The 17,155-nt window shown below is 42.1% G+C and overlaps 1 long non-coding RNA gene across 1 annotated transcript in view; it reads right to left on the minus strand.

Moving 5' to 3' along the window:
* Positions 1-17,155, minus strand: part of LOC141729365 (uncharacterized) — a 156,666-nt gene that overhangs the window by 36,585 nt on the left and 102,926 nt on the right. Inside the window, exon 2 of the long non-coding RNA XR_012580835.1 lies at positions 13,033-13,129. This is a non-coding gene — a long non-coding RNA (uncharacterized LOC141729365). The remainder of the gene's footprint in view (positions 1-13,032; positions 13,130-17,155) is intronic.

A 17,155-nucleotide genomic window follows, 5' to 3' on the forward strand; every position in this document is an offset into this window, starting at 1 on the left:
CAGACATATGCCAGCAGCCAGCCATTCTTCTGCTCCTCCTCCCCTCCCCAGATATTCCTCCCACCTCCCACTCAGACTTTTATGCTCAGCCCAAGTTGATTAAAATGTTGCTGTCATTAAAAAAAAAAGAACCAAAACAGAGAGAAACAGGGGAGATGGTAGTGATGGGGAAATTTCCTTGCAGCTGCTGCTTGTCAGTTGGCAAGTTGCTTTTAACCTCTCCATGACAGAAAGCAGCAGTGTGCTCTGGCTTTCCTTTCCTCACTGCTGAAGGGCTCCTGCATGCTCTTGCTTCCATGCCAGACACATCCAGAGGAGCCTGCTCACGATGGAGAGGGTGACAAGCTGCCAGCATCCTCCCCTGCTGCCTCCTACCACTCGCCCTGGTTGTGCACATGGGACACAATGTCCTGGTCCCCCAGGACAGCCCAGCCTGGGGACATGGGGGCAAATCTTGGTGGGATGAGCCAAGAAATCATGACCCTACTAGTATGGGCCCATCATGGCCCACACTGCTGCCTGGCTGACATCTTCAGTGGCATCATGGCAGGGGAAGATGAGGAGGTGATGTCCTACCTGTTTGTGCAATCCCCATGGCAAACCGTGTGTGAAAGGCTGTCACCCCCTCCCATGCCATTTCCAATGCACTGAGGTGGGCACACGCAATGCCTGCGGTTGGGAACAGCCCTGAGCTCCCAGCAGAGCTTTCGGAGGAATGCGCACTTGAAGTCAGATGTGGAAAACACAACTGACACGCATCCTTGGAGCAGGCCAAGCCCAAAACACAGATGTGCATCACATCTCACCATTCCTGGGGCCTGCAGAACTCAGCTTGAGGTTCACAGCCTGAGACATCTGCTCTTGTGTTGTTAAAATGAGCACAAGGAAGAGTCTGCTCTGTAGTGTGCGTGAGCAGCTAGTGACCTCCAAGCGATGCAAACAAGGGAAGGGGCTTGCTGGGAGAGTACCATTGCTTTCTTTCACAGCAAAATATTATGCTTTACAAATAACAACAACAACAAAAGAAAAATCCCCCCCCAAAACAATTAAAAGAAAAAAAAACATTTAAAAAGAAAGAAAACCGCAAGCATGTTAGACCACCACCTCAAATCTCCAAAACAATTTCACCCTCCTTTTTCCCCTTTTCTGTTTCTCAGAGTCCAGCTTTTGTGCTGTCTCCATGGCTCTGGTTCTCTTCACGCTGAAGGCTTGATTTCATTTCATAAGGCAGGGAAGCACTGCTACACTCAAAAATAAATTTATTGAATGTTCTTTCAGCCCTCCGCAATTTAAAAGGCTCAAAAAATGTGACAAAAAAGCACACATTGAGTTGAAAAGTGATATGGTAACCCTAAAATCCTCAGTTTTGTTTCTACTTCTACAGAATAAACACACTTAAGTTATTACAGGATTTAAGCTTGGTGCATTATATATTGTGACCCACATTTTCAAAAATCAGTGGAAGAATTATGGTTCTTTGCTCAGCTGTCTCAAATAGATACTCATTATATTAGACCAGGCATCTAACAAGAGTAAAAAATAATTTATCGAAATGTAATTGGCCATTTAATAAGCCAAACTGATTAGTTTTTCCATAATTAGTTACTACAGTGTTCAAGACCAGAAATATTATAGGATACAGCAGATAAGAGAGGAAACAGGACATTTAGTTGCTGGAAAAAGACTAAGAAAACTTTTGCTATTTCTTCATTAATCTGATGATAAAACATGGGTTTCAATATAGCTGTTGAATGACTTGTCATCTTAAAGATGGACTTCTGAATTTTTCAATTCATGGTAATTCCTTTTATTTCAGTATTGATTCCTGTCCTCCATCAAAATGACAATCTATTTAAACTTTCAAGAGTAAGATCAGATGAGAAATTTCTCCTGGTAAAACGAAGTTTAATTTTACTTTCAACTTCAAAAACAAAATCAAAGATGTGCTAAAACCCAAGAAAATGAAGTGTGCTTTATTATAAAATACTTTGAAATACAATGTTCTTACATCTTGCAAGCAATTTTTCTTCAGTTTTTTTTCAAAAAAAGTATTGTCAACCTGCTCTGGCAAAGTTGTCTGGTTTTGGTTTTTTTTTTTTTGGGTCGGTCAAAACTGCATGTGTGCATGCCAAACTCTGCCCTTGTAGGATCTAAAGCACAGATATGAATGACCACAGGAAAAATAGTTAATGCAATTACCAGCAGACCCATTCCAGCAGCGAGCATGTTGATGCTGGAATTATCCAAATGACTGCCTGATGAAAGGATGCATTTGTTCAAAGCACATTTGCCTAGCTCACTAATCTCTGCAGATATCCTGTTGGGAAATCCTTTGAATCCAATACCTGATAAATGAATTTGGCTAGTGAATAAACATCCCACAAGCCTATTACTGAAATATTATGCACCTGTTACAAGAATGCTCCCATGCATTAATTTCCACGCAGTACCGTCCTTTAAAAACGCTTTTTGATGGAGTGTGAAAAGCTGTTACTGAAAGTGATGTTACCTTGAGCTCAGAGTTACAGCCCCGTGCTTGGATGCATCTCCAGAAAAGCCTCCCTGCCATGGATGGGGCTCTCTGCACATCCCTCTTCCCAGGGCAGCAGGACTCTGCTGGAGACAACGGCCCTGCGCCAAACCAGGACAGACAGACCTGCACATTCAGTTGCCCACACCCAAGGTCTGTGTCAATTTAGTTTATCCAATGTGTGTTAGTCAGGCAAAGGGAAATGCTGCAAGGTTATGGAGCAGGGCTGTTTGCTTGGTGGTGGAGGGGCATTGCAGGTGCTATTTAGGATTTTCTCCTGCTTGTGAAGCATTCTGTAATCTTTATTGTGGAAAATGGTAAGCAACATGAATGCTTTTCAGTGAATAAATACCCACCTTGCTGACAAGGACTTCAGCAAAGAGGCATCAGATTATTGGCAATGAATTTTATGACTTTGACTTTAACAACTGTGCTTCATGGCTGCTTTGATCAGACAATTGGTATTCTGGAGAGGTTGCCTCCACGTGGAGAGAAGCTTAAGCAAAGGACTCTGCACAGGACTGGTGAAGGAGAAAGAGTGAAAATTCCCTGAGCATGCCAGAGGGGGAGGCTCACAAAGACACACCATGTCGGACACTGGAGGGTAAGTGCTGGACAGACTTTCCAGATCACTGTTCTATTAAATGGGTTCACTGGCAGAGATGTTTCTATGCCATGGTTAATAACATTCGTTATAAAGGTCACCTCCACATTTGTAAAAATGAACATCAGTTTTTCAAGGCACATACTAAAAGTCAGTTGTTTAATCAAGGAAGAACACTAATTCCAGTACCCCTGTCCACTGAAAAACTGAAAGCCAGACCTTGCATTTCAAGCCACATAGGGGTCAACTACACGCAGAGAAATCATTTGCTGTCTAGCAGCTGAATGCAATAAAACTTCAAACTTTTCACAGATAATTTGCAAAAGAAAGAGAGGCTAAATTAATTGAATAAATTATTTCCTATGAATCATTCACTCTGCTCTAATTAACAGGAGCTTGTGTACTCAGCTCCTTCTGCAGTATCTCCATGGCTGCCCCTAAGGGTCAGAGTCCCTGAGAAATCCTTAATTTTACTTTCAAATGTGTTTTCATTAAGTTATAGTTGGAAACAACAACAAAAAAGATACTCTGAGGAAGAAAGGGGGAGAAATCATCAAGGGGACTTAGTTAGCAGTTGAACTTCAATTAGGGATGGCATCCCAGTTCTTCACAGAAATATTTGGGTGCTTATCTGGACTGCTCACACCACCTGGATGAAGGGCTTCTCAAAAGCTCCCCCTATCCAGATGCCACACTTCCCCTAATTAATCCTCCTTTGGACCCAAAACCTCACAGTTAGCCCGCACACTGGCGTCTCCCAGGATTGCTGCAAACATTATTAGCCTGTGCATGAGAACAGTTGCCAGGAAATGAGACAGGCAGGCACAGATTAGCTGGCACTGGAGGGATGGGGAAATGAGGGAACATTAGTTCCCTCATGGGTACCAGCAGATGAGTGCCTGCTGCTGCAGCACGTAACACACTCATTGCGATGCAGCACCTTCCCTGTCCCCTCTTCCAGTGAGGTGAGAGAAGCCTCTGAAGCCATCATTGTAAAGGTTTTAGCTACAGGAGGTTTTGTTTGCTGTGCTTTGGTGGTTTTTCACTTTGTTTTTGGTTTTTTGGTTTTGGGTTTTCTTTAAATGGTTGAATTCAGTATGGGAATGGCTGACACTGTCAGTATGTTTGCTTTAGTGTAAAATAAAGTGTCTGATCCACTGTAATCCTCTGGGGTGGTGGATGCCAGAGGGTGGCAGTGGAGAAGTGGGACAACCCAGTTCCTCTACTGGAGATGACACTCTCCCCTGCCTGCCAAACCCCTGCACCATCCAGAGGATTTTTGTCAGTGAATAACGAGAGAAGGGAGGAGAAGAGGGAAGCAATGACTGGCCAAACCCAAGGATCCTCAGTCAGGAAAAAGAAGCAACATCAAAGTACTAAGCCAAGATCTTTCAAAGATTCCAGAGCACACTGCTCTGAGATCAGATTAGTAAACTTTTGGGAATTTTCAGGGTTTTATGCACTCTTCATCTTTACCACATACTTCAAAATTTCTCTCTTGACCTATTAATGACTTCTACTGCATTCAGTGCCCCAGGGCCCTGACCCACATCAGAGCCCCAGTGCACTGGGCACATGGCAGCAGAGACTGCCCTGAAGAGCCCACACAGTCATTAGGCAGGGCAGAAGGAAGGTGGAAAAGGGAATAGGAGTGCCAGGAAGGCCTGGGATCACAGCAAGGTGGCTGCCCCTCTGACCTGCTGCAGGGGAAGCAGAGAGTGGGTCTCCCGGCACAGTGTGAACTGTCCTCCTCTGCCAAATCTGCCAAATCTCACACTTAACGTGGGTGCTGCTCCACAGAAACACTGGCAGCAGTCAAATCCTCCCTCTGCAGAAAGAAGCACCACACAGCATCTTTGCCTTGCCTGCCCTGAGGAAAAGCCAGGCAGCTGTGGTGCTCTGTACCTGACCACAGCCTGGCAGGACAGTTGCAGGAACCTGAGTTTTTTGTTGCTTTCAAGCATGCCAGAGTTTCTACTCTGTCTGTTGGTAGAAAGTCTGAGAGAAAATGTTAAGGGAAAAAAAGCTCACACAGAAAGATCATTTCCTCTTATAAAGGGACCCTGGGAACAAGACAAATGTTACAGTAAGTGAAGAGAAATAAAATTAAACCAAAATGATTTTCTCCTGAAAAATTAAAAGGATTATGTTCCTGGAAAAAAGCCCCCTTTCCCTTTATACAGTAGTCAAACAGAGGTCAAAGTAATTAATATTAAAGTATCCATGTAATAGGATGTGTAGAATCCAGTTACAAATACAGAATTTATAAAACCATCCTCTGAAAAGAGACAAAATTATTCAGAACCACTCTCCCAGAGAGTATAAATACACAATTATGTCTAATCTTGGCAAGCTTTTGAAGGAGTATATTGGTAACAGAACAATTATAAATAGACCAGTTTGTTTCCTTGCTTCCTCTGGTATTGTTCTGTTTACTATGGAGACTTCTCATGCCTATATAGGCACAAGAGAAGAATTGGGCTGTATGTTTTACAGCAAATACATAAACATACAGGCAAAGCAGGTGTAAGTTTGATCACTGGCTCTCTTCTGGCTGTACTTTGTGTTATTCTTGTCTCATTCTGAATTGTGAACCCTCCGTGCTCAGTGCTACACAAACACACAGTGTAACCTGCTTCTTTATTTACCTTAAGGTTTGGTGGGAGTCTGTATTGTTCTGTTTAAAATTTTGAAATTTTACCCAAAATTTCCCCTTTTCAAGGAGATTTAAAAGATTGATATGTGTATGCAGACACATTTCCAAAACTGAAGAAAAATTTAGGGGGAACCAAGAAAGCTTGGATTTTCTGCCCCAAATGGTGGCTTTATAGCATGGGCTGTCTGAGCTCTTTGCTTTGTAAATAACATTTAATCCATATAGTTGCTTTTGCTTAGATATCTTCCTATATTCCCAGGTCTCTGCTTTCCTCCAGGCTGGTTGGTGTTGATATTGACGTTCCTGTTCTTGAGAATAACACCATAACAGGTACTATTCTGTTTGATTCAAGAGATGTAGAAGAGTCATGCCCTGAATCTGTCAGAGGGCATCTTTATACATTAATGTTTTCCCTTGAAAACTGAAGTAGAAGCTGCAAAGACTGAAATCCAGTTGTATGTAAGAATGCCTTGACTCTCATTACAAACAACACTTAGAGGGTTGTTCCTCAGGATGGAGAACTGCTCAAGAGGGAGGGAGGGGGATCTGAATTTCTGAAGTGCCAGGCTTTAGTGGTCCTTTATTGTTGTAAAGGATACTGCTGCACTGCAAGGATCCCTTCAAGATGCACAAAGGTACATTGAAGGTTAGGCAGAAGCCTGATTTAAGACACTTTTCAGATAGCAAACCAATAATCAGCTAAAGCTTCCCAAGACAAAGATTTAAAACTCCCACTTTTTACCCCTTCTTATTGGTTTTCTGTTTCTTGTTGTAGTAAGTATACTGTCCTGTTCTATTTATTACCCATAAGCTCTTTATATGGGCTCAAAAGCTAAAATTGTTCTGTGGGGAACTATTTTTCTTCTCTTTACAACTGTTATTTTTTTTCTCTATCATGCAATTAAATGCAAAATCATGAAAATATTTCTATTTCATATTTGGTTTTGAGAACTCAAGCTGGGTGTATATGAAAGTAGCTTTTCATACAATTTACTGATAAATACTGAATTCAATTCAGTAAATCCTTTAGGGACCAGAGATGCTTTTAATACCTGTATAAAGTTATATCATATGCATAAGTGCTTTCTTTATTGCAAGTGACCTAAACTTATCTAAGTACTTTCTCTAGTACTAATCACAAAGCACAACACAAAAACAACAGCATCCATTATTTTAATGTTCTTCCAAACATAATAGAAAAAGTTTTTGTGTATGCTTCTTCTCACCTATGAAACAACCTCTTTCAACTGAAGTGCTGTTTATTACTTTCTTTCTAGAGCTAAACCATTTTTCTGGGCTTCATAATTAAACCTGTGTTAAAAGGCTTTTGTGGTTCTCCACAAAATGGAATGTTTAGTCTTCACAGACAGAGTTATGAAACTCAGACTTGCTACGTGCAGATGATTGAGGGGATATCCAAGTCAAAACTCCTGTGGCTGTATTAACAAGCTCCTCCTTGGACTGTTTTATCTCATTTGCTTGGTAAAAGGGTGGCTTCCATTATCCAACCTTTGATTTGTGTGATTTTGTGCTCAGACATATAATATTTCCAATGCTGACCACATTAAAAAAGGAGGGGAACAAAAAAACCTCAGCAAACAAAAACCTCATTACTATGAAAGTCTGAAAAATATTTTTCAGATTTATATAATAAAATGTTTCACTTAGACTTCACAGACTCAGGCCAGGGCCAAACCTGGCCCTCCCTTTGGAAATGATGCAGAAGAGCAATCAGGATTAGGACTGTTCAGTATTTCCTTGCCTTCTTTACTCTCCTGATTTGTGATTCACATAAAGATGTATTCATCCTGTGATATCTTTGGCATCAAGAACCAGGTCAGACAACACCCAAAAAATACTTGCTTAGTTAAGGAAAACATATTTTCTAGGCAGAAAAATCTAGCCACACAACAAAAATTAATGCCAAACTGTGCAATGTTTGAATTCTGGCAGCTGTGGCAGCGTTTCCATGTTGTGTGGCTACCAGCTCCAGACTATGATGGGATGCACACCATAGTGTGTCTGGATCCTTGCTGGTCTCAGAGCAACACCAGCTGTGCAACTTGCACTGCAATCATTTGGCAGAACTCCCAACTGCAGCCCTTCCCCTCCTTTTCAGCATCAATTTCCTTTAGCATTTTATATTTTTTCCTGTCTTTTCAGGTGTTTTTCTCTGCCTTCCTGTTTGTGGTGCTCCAGGGCACAAAGCTCAGCTTCCAGCAGGTCTCTGCTAACAGCATTCTCCCCATCTTTCTTGTGCCTGCCCGTCTCAAACTCACCCTCCAATATTCACACCTACCCCCCTCCTCAGTTAGTACTCTTCCCAAATCAGAAAGTACTGTAAATAGGGAAGAAAGGTGGCAGAAGAGCAGTTTGGAAGTCACCTTAAGAAGACATCATTAGGTACAACCCATGAGCAGTGGAATGACAGGGGTATATGAAGTGCTGCTTCAAACCTCATGGAAATGGCAAAGGACTGGCATTCAGAGCCACCGTGGGGCAGAGTCAGGGCAAAAGTCAAAGCCCTTTGCATCCCCAGGTAGGCAGAGTCATCAGAGTACAGGAGCTGTCTAATTTCCTCCACCACTGAAGACACCTGGATAAAATACGCTGCAAGTAAATTCTCCAGTTAGATGTTTATGCAAGAGTTCATGGAGCAGAAAAGTTGCCAAAAAGACCTCAGACAATACTTAGGAGTTGTATCAAGTGTCACATGGAAATTGCAGACACCCCCCCACATGTTAATATTTAACCAAGAAACTCAACAAATTTTGTACTATCAGCAACTTCCAGCAACACAAATTGCACAGCACAAGCAAAAAATCATATTAAATAACCCAGTTTCTTTTATTTCTTTTATAAGAAATAAAACCATCCACTTTGTTTTATTTCTTTTATAAGAGGTGTCTTTTATTCACCTCTTCTCAACCAAGCAAGTAGAACAGCCAGCAGTTTTAGATATACTGGCATTCATCTACCTGGACAAAGTGTTTGGAATAAAGCATCAAAGTGTAGAACTGCCTCTTAAAGCATAAAGAGACAACAGCAAGATCCTGCAAAGGTAATTCCTAGCATAAGGAATATAAGTAGGTAGGTAGCTGAAGAATCAGAGGTTCCAGATGCAAGTCTTATTTCATGAGAAAAAAACATCTGGAATCTTACCAAAAATAGAAGGCATTTGTAAGCGTCAAAAAGCAGAGCTGCCCTTAATATGTTGTGAATTCCAGTTCATAACAAAAACATGCATATATTCAGATACATTCTATGATACGAAATCAGGGTGTACTGCTGTTTATTTAAAATCCAAAGTTTACATATAAGCTAATGAGTTGTGGACAGATTGATTCAGGAGGAATCAAGGGCTGACATTCCTCACCTTGAATAAAACTGATCCATTCAGGCACAAAAAAAACAAACAAAAGGGTCTTTTAGCTGAACCTTGCAACCAGCCCCATGGGCTTCTGCCACTGACAGCCTCAGAAGCACCTTGTGTTCTGCAGGGCCATGTTGTGCAAAGCCAGATGTGGAAAGAAGCCTCACTTAGGGACCACAGTAGTCCAGAAAGCCCTAACAAAGGTCTGCCCGACAAAAATGAAGGTCATTCTTTCTTAATGAGTAAAGCCTTTTATATTGACAAGGTTTATTCTTCCCGGCTGCTCTGCATTCTTGTAGCGTAATCCTGATGGCTTTTTCCCCCCCATTTACCTGCAAAATAAAATTTCTGGGTCATTTCTGCAGAATGTTTGCATCCCAGCTTTAACCGGGCTAAAGGCACTCATCCTTACCTTGGTTTATTTATTTCTCAGCCTTAGTGTGGAAACAAGTCCAGCAATCATCTTCTGCCCCAGTCACCTTTTCCTTGCAATGAAAGAACCAAACCATTTCCTAGAACTACTCTCTCTTCCCCCACTCCCTCTGAGCACCTTCTCCCCACTTCTATTTAGTCTGCCCTGTTAATGTGATTATGTGAAACCCTGAAAGATAATCTTTATGGAAACATTTGACAAGTGGCCAAAAAGTACCGCTGGTACCCAGACGTGGAGAGGAAGGAACCTCATGAATGTGCTTGATAGACTCAACAGAACACATCTCTGTGATGGGCACACACGACATGCTAAGGAGATTAAAACAAGAGATGAAAATAAATGTCAGGGAGCAGAGAAAAAGTAGATGGGGCCTGGGTGTCTCAGGGGGTGTTTAATGGGATAGAGAGATTTTCACCTCAGGGTCAGCTGCCTGAATCTGATGCAGGCTCTCAGCAGCAGAGCTCTCACAGCCCCTCAGATGCCAGATTGGCACTAACTGATATGAAATAAGTTGTTAGCCTGGGCTTGTCCCTGAAGGAATAATGGTCAGACCTCTTCATCAAGAAACATGGCCTGCCTGCTGCATTTCCTTCCTTAATTCCAGTCAAGCCTGGCAGTGCCAGCTACCCAAAGGAGTCCAGCCCACATCCCTGTCACTCTGTTTGGTGGGTGGGTCATTGCAAAGGGCGAGCACCAGCCAGGCAGTTTCTGAGGCATTAATCTAGGGCCAGTAAGCACGTAGAATAGGGAGGGCATCCTTCCCATGCCAAAGCAAGTATGAAGCTTTCAAACACCACACACTGACAGAGCTGTCTGAAAAACAGAAATTATGTTTTCTTGGGAGAAGAAGGTGAAAAAAGTATGATTGGGTACTTTGTCACCTCCAAATTAGGAGCACGGAAATGCTGATAATTTCTTGTGCTGCAGAAAGTCTGAATTATTTCACTTTGGATACTCAACTGAAGTTGAGTATTACATGTTGAAAAGCTGAAGTAGCACATATTTGTTCTGACGTTTTCAACTCGATTGTCCTTACATTCACTCAGGAAAGCAAGAGTGAGTTCTGGTGTTTCTCACAATAATATGTAATAGATTTCAGAAAAACATATTCAATCAAAAAATAACAATCTCATAGCAAAATATAACAAAACAACCACTTTATTATTAGTTTTTCTTGAAGAAATATGTTGACAAATCACCACCTTATTTAAGATAAGACCAAACAGCTTTTTATTTCTGTATAGTGTGTATGTTTTTTAAAAAGAGGAATGTTTTAAACAGGTTATTTTCCCCAAACCAGTCTTTAATCCCATAATATGCCACGGCCTTTCTGCATGATACATAACACAAGTCATTTTAGGTGAAATGCCAGGCCTGCCAAGGTCAGGCCTGGGAATTCATCTGTGGATTTCAGCATGGCCTGGATTCCTCTCTAAATCCGTGCATTGTAAATCCCTGGCTGTGAAGAAAGGATAATGGTGTCTTCTGTAATGGACAGGGAGCTGCTACACAGCAATTAAGAAAAACAAACAGATGAGCACTAAACTATGCTTTTAGAGTATATTGCCTGTATGGGCTGCATTACCCAAAATGTTATAGGGAAAAAAGACACATCCTTGCCAGCAGGGCTCTTTCCAGTCCAGGTTCATTTCAGTGGCAGAATAATATCTATCTCCATACTGGTAAAGTGCCCCCTCCTACTGCCAAGAGGGGACAGAGAAGGCATTTATTTCACTGCAAATTTAGGGGGTGGACATGCAGGAGGAGCAGTCCCACCAGCGTACCAGCACCTGGCAGGCAGCAGATGTTGCCAGACTTTGGCCTAGAGGCAGCTGGGTGTGGCTAATGTTGCCCGGCATCCTGGGTGGTTGTCACAAGGTGAACCCTTAAAGTACTGAGACAATGATTAAATCAGCCAGACAGGAAAGAAAAATTATGAAGCAGGAGCCTAGCAGGGTTACAGAATGAGCATGCTGGAGACCTCAGCTGGGGGCTGCTTGCTGAGATGGTGGGGATTGCAGCTGAAGTAACCAGGGTATCCCTGGAGTGCTCGTTGGTGCCCCACTAAGCCAAATGCAGGAGCAAGCCACCTTTTGGCCTGGAAACCTTCCAAAATGGAGTATTAGTTATTGTGGCAAAGGGTAAAGCAGGTGGCTCGATCCCCTGTGAGTTTCACTCGTGTACAGTTGTGGGAGCTGACCTAGACCAGTGTTTTAACAACCACCTGTAAGTTACAGGGTGGCCAGCTTTGTAGGTGTTTGGGTCTTGCTTTACTGGCACACCTAAGAACCCAAGGGGGAAAGAAAAGAAGATATGGCTTTGGGTTTTGGGTTGGTTTTTTTTTTTTTGTAATTTGCAAGTTCTGTTATCCTACAATGATAACAGGAATGATTTAGGTTTTAGAAATGATCCATGTATATGTGACACAAACCAGAGAAAAAGTGGTACTGATATTAAGGAACTGTGGTGGGGTGTGCTCACACATGTACGTGCAGACGTGTGCATGCACTTGACTGTGTGTGTTGGTATGTGCACATGAGACCGAGCTGTGATGCTGCTTCTCTCTTGACTCAGAGAACCATTTAGGTCCTCTTTAGGTGGAAAAAGCCTTTCAGATTGTTGACTCCAACTTTTAATCCAGCACTGCCATGTCCCTAAATGCTACATGCACATGTCTCTTAAATACCAGGGATGCTGACTCAACCACTTCCCTGTGCAGCCTGTTCCAGTGCTTGACCATCCTTTTTCTGAAGAAATTTTTCATAATATCCAATCTCAACCTCCCCTGGTGCAACTTGAGGCTGTTTCCTCATCCTGTATCCTGATGCTTGGGAGGAGAGATGAACTCTTACCTCACTACAGCCTCCTTTCAGGTTGTTGTAGAGAGGGATAAGGTCCCCTCTGGTCCGTCATTTTTCCAGGCTAAACACCCCCAGATTCCTCAGCTGCTCCTCATCAGGCTTGTGCTCCAGACCCTTCCCCAGCTCAGTTGCCGCTCTCTGGACACACTCCAGCCCCTCAATGTCTTTATTGTGGTGAGGAGCCCAAAACCAGACACAGCACTCCAGGTGTGGCCTCACCAAGTACAGGGGACAATCACTGCCCTGCTCCTGCTGTCCACACTATCGCTGATACAGACCAGGATGCCAATGGCCTTCTGGCCACCTGGGCACTGCTGCCTCATGTTAGGCCACTGTGACCAACACCCAGCCGGGTCCTTTTCCACTGGGCAGCTTTCCAGCACCTCTTCCCCAGTCCTGTAGTGTTACATGGTGGTGTTGTGATGTTAGGGCAGGACCTGGCACTGAATCTCGTTGAGCCTCATACAAGTGGCCTCTGCCCACTGATCCGCTCTTACTTCTAATTTGTTCAGGTATTGTGAATCAGTCCAACATAAACTATGTTTTCCAATATTTTAGGAAGTAAGAGTACTGACCTCATAATGCCTGACCCACCAGAAGCTGCACATGGGACCTGGCTTCCCTGTAGCCATGTAGAGGCAACTGCTACTTCTTGGACAGACGGCAGGAACCCTGTGACAGAAAGCTTACATTAAACACTATGATGTGCAAATCTTACCTAAACCAGGTGATCTAGAAGATGTAGTCAATTCCCACTGTTGTTATGTCACTGGTGTTACCCATAATGGAAAATTATGCAAAACAGAGCTCACTAAGAATTTCACTGGGTTTTGAAAAAGCTGTTTTATATGTCACAGCTGGGGTATTTGTAAAATCTTGTGGGGTTTCCATGGAAAATTCCTTAGCCCTTTTTAGTTCTTTATTCAAAGTCACACTAAAAAGGACTCAAGTCATTTGTATAAAATAAATCAAATTTTCAACAGGTAGCATAATGTGATCATGCAATGAAAAATTAAGCTGAAACCAGGCCCAATTTGTATCCATGTAAGCCTCCATGTGTCAGGCACAATTTTAGCAAGATGGTAAAAGCAACTACTTGTTTTACCTACGGATTTTTGAGGATCTTGCTGTAAGAGATTTTAATCAAGATTCAATATTTCTGAGTAGAGCCTAACCTTATATAAGCAAGGACAAGGAAGGGATCAGTAGCTCTGTGCCTCCATCGAAGTTCACAGATCATAATCTAAAGCTGGCTGGAGATTGAGAGCTCTCTTTCTCCTTAGCTTTCAAGGCCCTAAAGTTGGTTTTCCCCCTTCCTGGGAACAAAAATTAAAAGGTTAAAATTTTTAAAGGAAACATAGCAGCACCAGAACAGCTATTTGAGAGTCAAAATTTTCCTTCTTCTCTATCAGGAAAGGAGAAGGTCAGGACAAACAGAAAAGTTGTGAGAAACTGGGTTCTTGTGCCCCTATGTCCAGAGCAACACTTTCCTCATGTGATGCAGGGGGGAACCTGGTGTTCCACAGCCATTACTCAAAGCTCCAGGTTAGCAAGAAAGTTGCTCACTGTCTTTGGTCTGTTTCTTTTCCTCCAGCCATTAAATGAGAAATTTAATCAAATCCAATTAATTGCAGGAACATTTCACTCAGCTGTGTGTGTTTGGTGCTGCTTTGCTGTCAGCCCGCCCGGGATGATGAGATTATCCATGCTTATTAATATGATTCCATTTAACTCTGCCGCTGCTTGATATTCTGACGCACAAAAAATTGAGCAGCAAAGGCTGTTTCTGGATGAAAAAAGGCCTCTCTTCCATAACATTGTTTGCATACTCCAAGCTTTATTACTCTTCGTATGTGCATCTTAAGTGCAGGCCTAAACCCTTGCAGGAGTGGAGCCAAAACAGGCTGAATTCCTGTGCCGTCCATTGGTGCTGCTGGCATACAACATGTGCCAGGCTCATGGGAGCCTGTGCAGTCTCAGATGCTGTTCTCTATATCCCTAATTTCCCCCTTGTTAAGACCCTGTAGACACAGAATCTCAATTCCTCTTGGCCTTTGCCAGTTAGGAACTGAATCTCCAGGTCATCACCATGTGGATAATTGTTTTCTCCCCTTATTTGTAAGGTAACTTCAATCTGGTTGATTTCTGTTCACTGTTCAGAAATAGAAAAAAAAAGGAAATAATGCTTGCCTAGGAAATTAAATACTCTTGAAAACATAGTCACATGGATTAGGAAAAAAGGACAAGCTTCAAAACAGTAAGTCTCGGGACCAAATTTTCCAAGGTCGAGATCAGTTAGTGCTCCACTCACATGTCGTCACACGCGTCATCGCAAGACGCCACATTTACTGTGTGCCTCTAGCCTGTGGGGTGGTGCAAATGCTGGCTTTTCCTTCAGAGGCATCCATCCTTAAATGGCACTAATGCATCTCAGCTCCTGTTTGAGATGTGGTAGGAAAAGATGGCATCTGGCACAGGATTATTCTGCACTATTTACATGCCAACAAGCGACACTCAAGCCATTTCCTGAGGATCTGGGACCAGCTGATGTCTCTTGCAGATTCCTAATTCCCCAGGGAAGAACTGTGCGAGTGCTTTTTCCCTTCTTTCTCTGTCATATGCTGCTCTTTACTGAGCTGGGAACAGGGTGTGGTTTGACTGCCTCTAGGTCCTCAGAATTAATGCCCATTAATGCCAGTAACTGCATTCCTACAAACTCAATTTCATGTCTAATTTTAATAGAATCTTCTTCAGATACAGTAAAACCTTCAATTAGCCCAGTTACTTTTGGGAAGGCAGTGGACAGTAAGGATGCTTATAAAAGCTGAAGAACAGCCCTAGTGGGAATAGAAGTAGTAGGATTCCAGATTTAATAAAGGATTGCCAGGATCACTTCTAGTCTATAGCTAAAAAAAGGAAGTACGGAAACATATCAACGCAACGGAAAGGACAGAGGAGTTAAGGAGCCTGAGAGTTGAAAAATTCCCATGCCCCCAGCTTTCTGACCAGGAGAAAGTCACCTTTAATATCTCAGTCTTCCTATCTATGTAATAGAGGATGTGACACAGGCTCATGTTTGCTAAACCCTGAGATTAGAAAGGATGGGTAGTAAATATGTACAATCTATGTTGACTTGAACTGAGCTTTAAAAAACGCCTTTTAAGTAACTATCTAATGCAGATTATATGTCTCTCTCTATATATATTTCATAATAGCTTTTAGAAATACATGTCATGGCCTTTATTTATGATTTAATTGTGCCGGTGTCACCATGACGTGATTTCATTTGAATTATGACTCCAGTGGGAAATCAGCATGTCACCTCAAAGTCAGGGGAAGTCTTCAGGGGACAGTATAAGAGAGAGGCAATCTGGGAAGGAGATTTCAGAGCTGTGGTAAAATTAATGTGATTTGATATAGTGACTGGAGCTAAGTGACACATTTTACTACCTGCACAGGTCGATAATGATCTGTAGGAGCCCAATTTTGAAACTTTTTGGTTTTTTCTTGTCTTCTCATATGATGTGGCCTGACCTCCAGCTGTCTCATCCGTTATCCATGGGAATCTCTTACTAGTTTTCAGTCCCAGTACTTTTATTGTACAATTCACTAACCTCTTATCTGATAAACTAAGATTGCACAAACTAAGTTAAATAAGTTCTTTTGTGCATCTCTGATAAAGAGTAAAAAACAGGCAGAAGGAGGCAGAGTTGTCTACTGTTACTCAATCAGCTAACAGCCAGTCAGAGATAGACAAGGAAAATAAAATATCTTTTATACCCCATCAAGATATTCAGTAAATGCAGAAATTTGTCTTTTTTCTGTACATTGACAGACATCCAAGAAAGACTTAATAAATAAATAAATTAGAGAGACCTTAAAGACATTAAACGGGGAAAAATTTGGTAACACTTTATTGTCAGAAGTAGCTACTGTTATTCTCCTGTTTACTGCTATTCCTTGCCTATAAATTCTGTAAGAATCAAAACTTTCAGAAAGAGGGTTGGTTTAATATGTAGTCAAAATGCCAAATGGCTGAAAGTGAGCTCAGGAAAAGGAATCTTTTCTTCATTTCTCCTAGAATTTCTTCTCAAGATGAAGGTTGGCAAATATAGCTCTGACACTCAATTTTTTTTTTTTTTCACAATTCCATTATTTGTTGTAGCCTATGTAAAATGTATTCTTTACAGCATCTCTGGGGACATATAAAAAATGTAAATCGACAAGTATTATAAACCTCGTTAGACTTGTTCCTTGGAAGAAAACTTTACATTCCTCACAATAGCTGTTCTGTAGGGCAGAAATGGAGGAAGGACAAAGGCTCCATATCATGGGCTTTGCTTTTTTCAGGCCAATGGAAAAAGGAAATTCCTGCAATTGGGTCCACCACACTAGAGTAATGCCCGTTTTACAAACCCAGATTTTAAGTCTAAGCTGTAATGCATTTGATAATAATGATTTGGTCTAAACACTTCCAGCTCTTGCCAAAGGAACATGGGTCACAGAGACATCACCCGGAGCCTGGACTGCTCCACAGACATAAGGAGCCCACTGCAGACACTGATGCATTCATTTTACAGACTTTAATTAACAGCACAAAGTAAACCCAAGAGTGTGCTTCAAGGCTTGTGCTACCCAAAGTGAGCTGTAGACATCACAAATCCTTACTCACAAAAGAAGGATGAAGCAGGAGAAAAC

The sequence above is a fragment of the Zonotrichia albicollis genome, chromosome 1 (genome assembly GCF_047830755.1).
Source record: "Zonotrichia albicollis isolate bZonAlb1 chromosome 1, bZonAlb1.hap1, whole genome shotgun sequence".
NCBI lineage: Eukaryota > Metazoa > Chordata > Aves > Passeriformes > Passerellidae > Zonotrichia > Zonotrichia albicollis.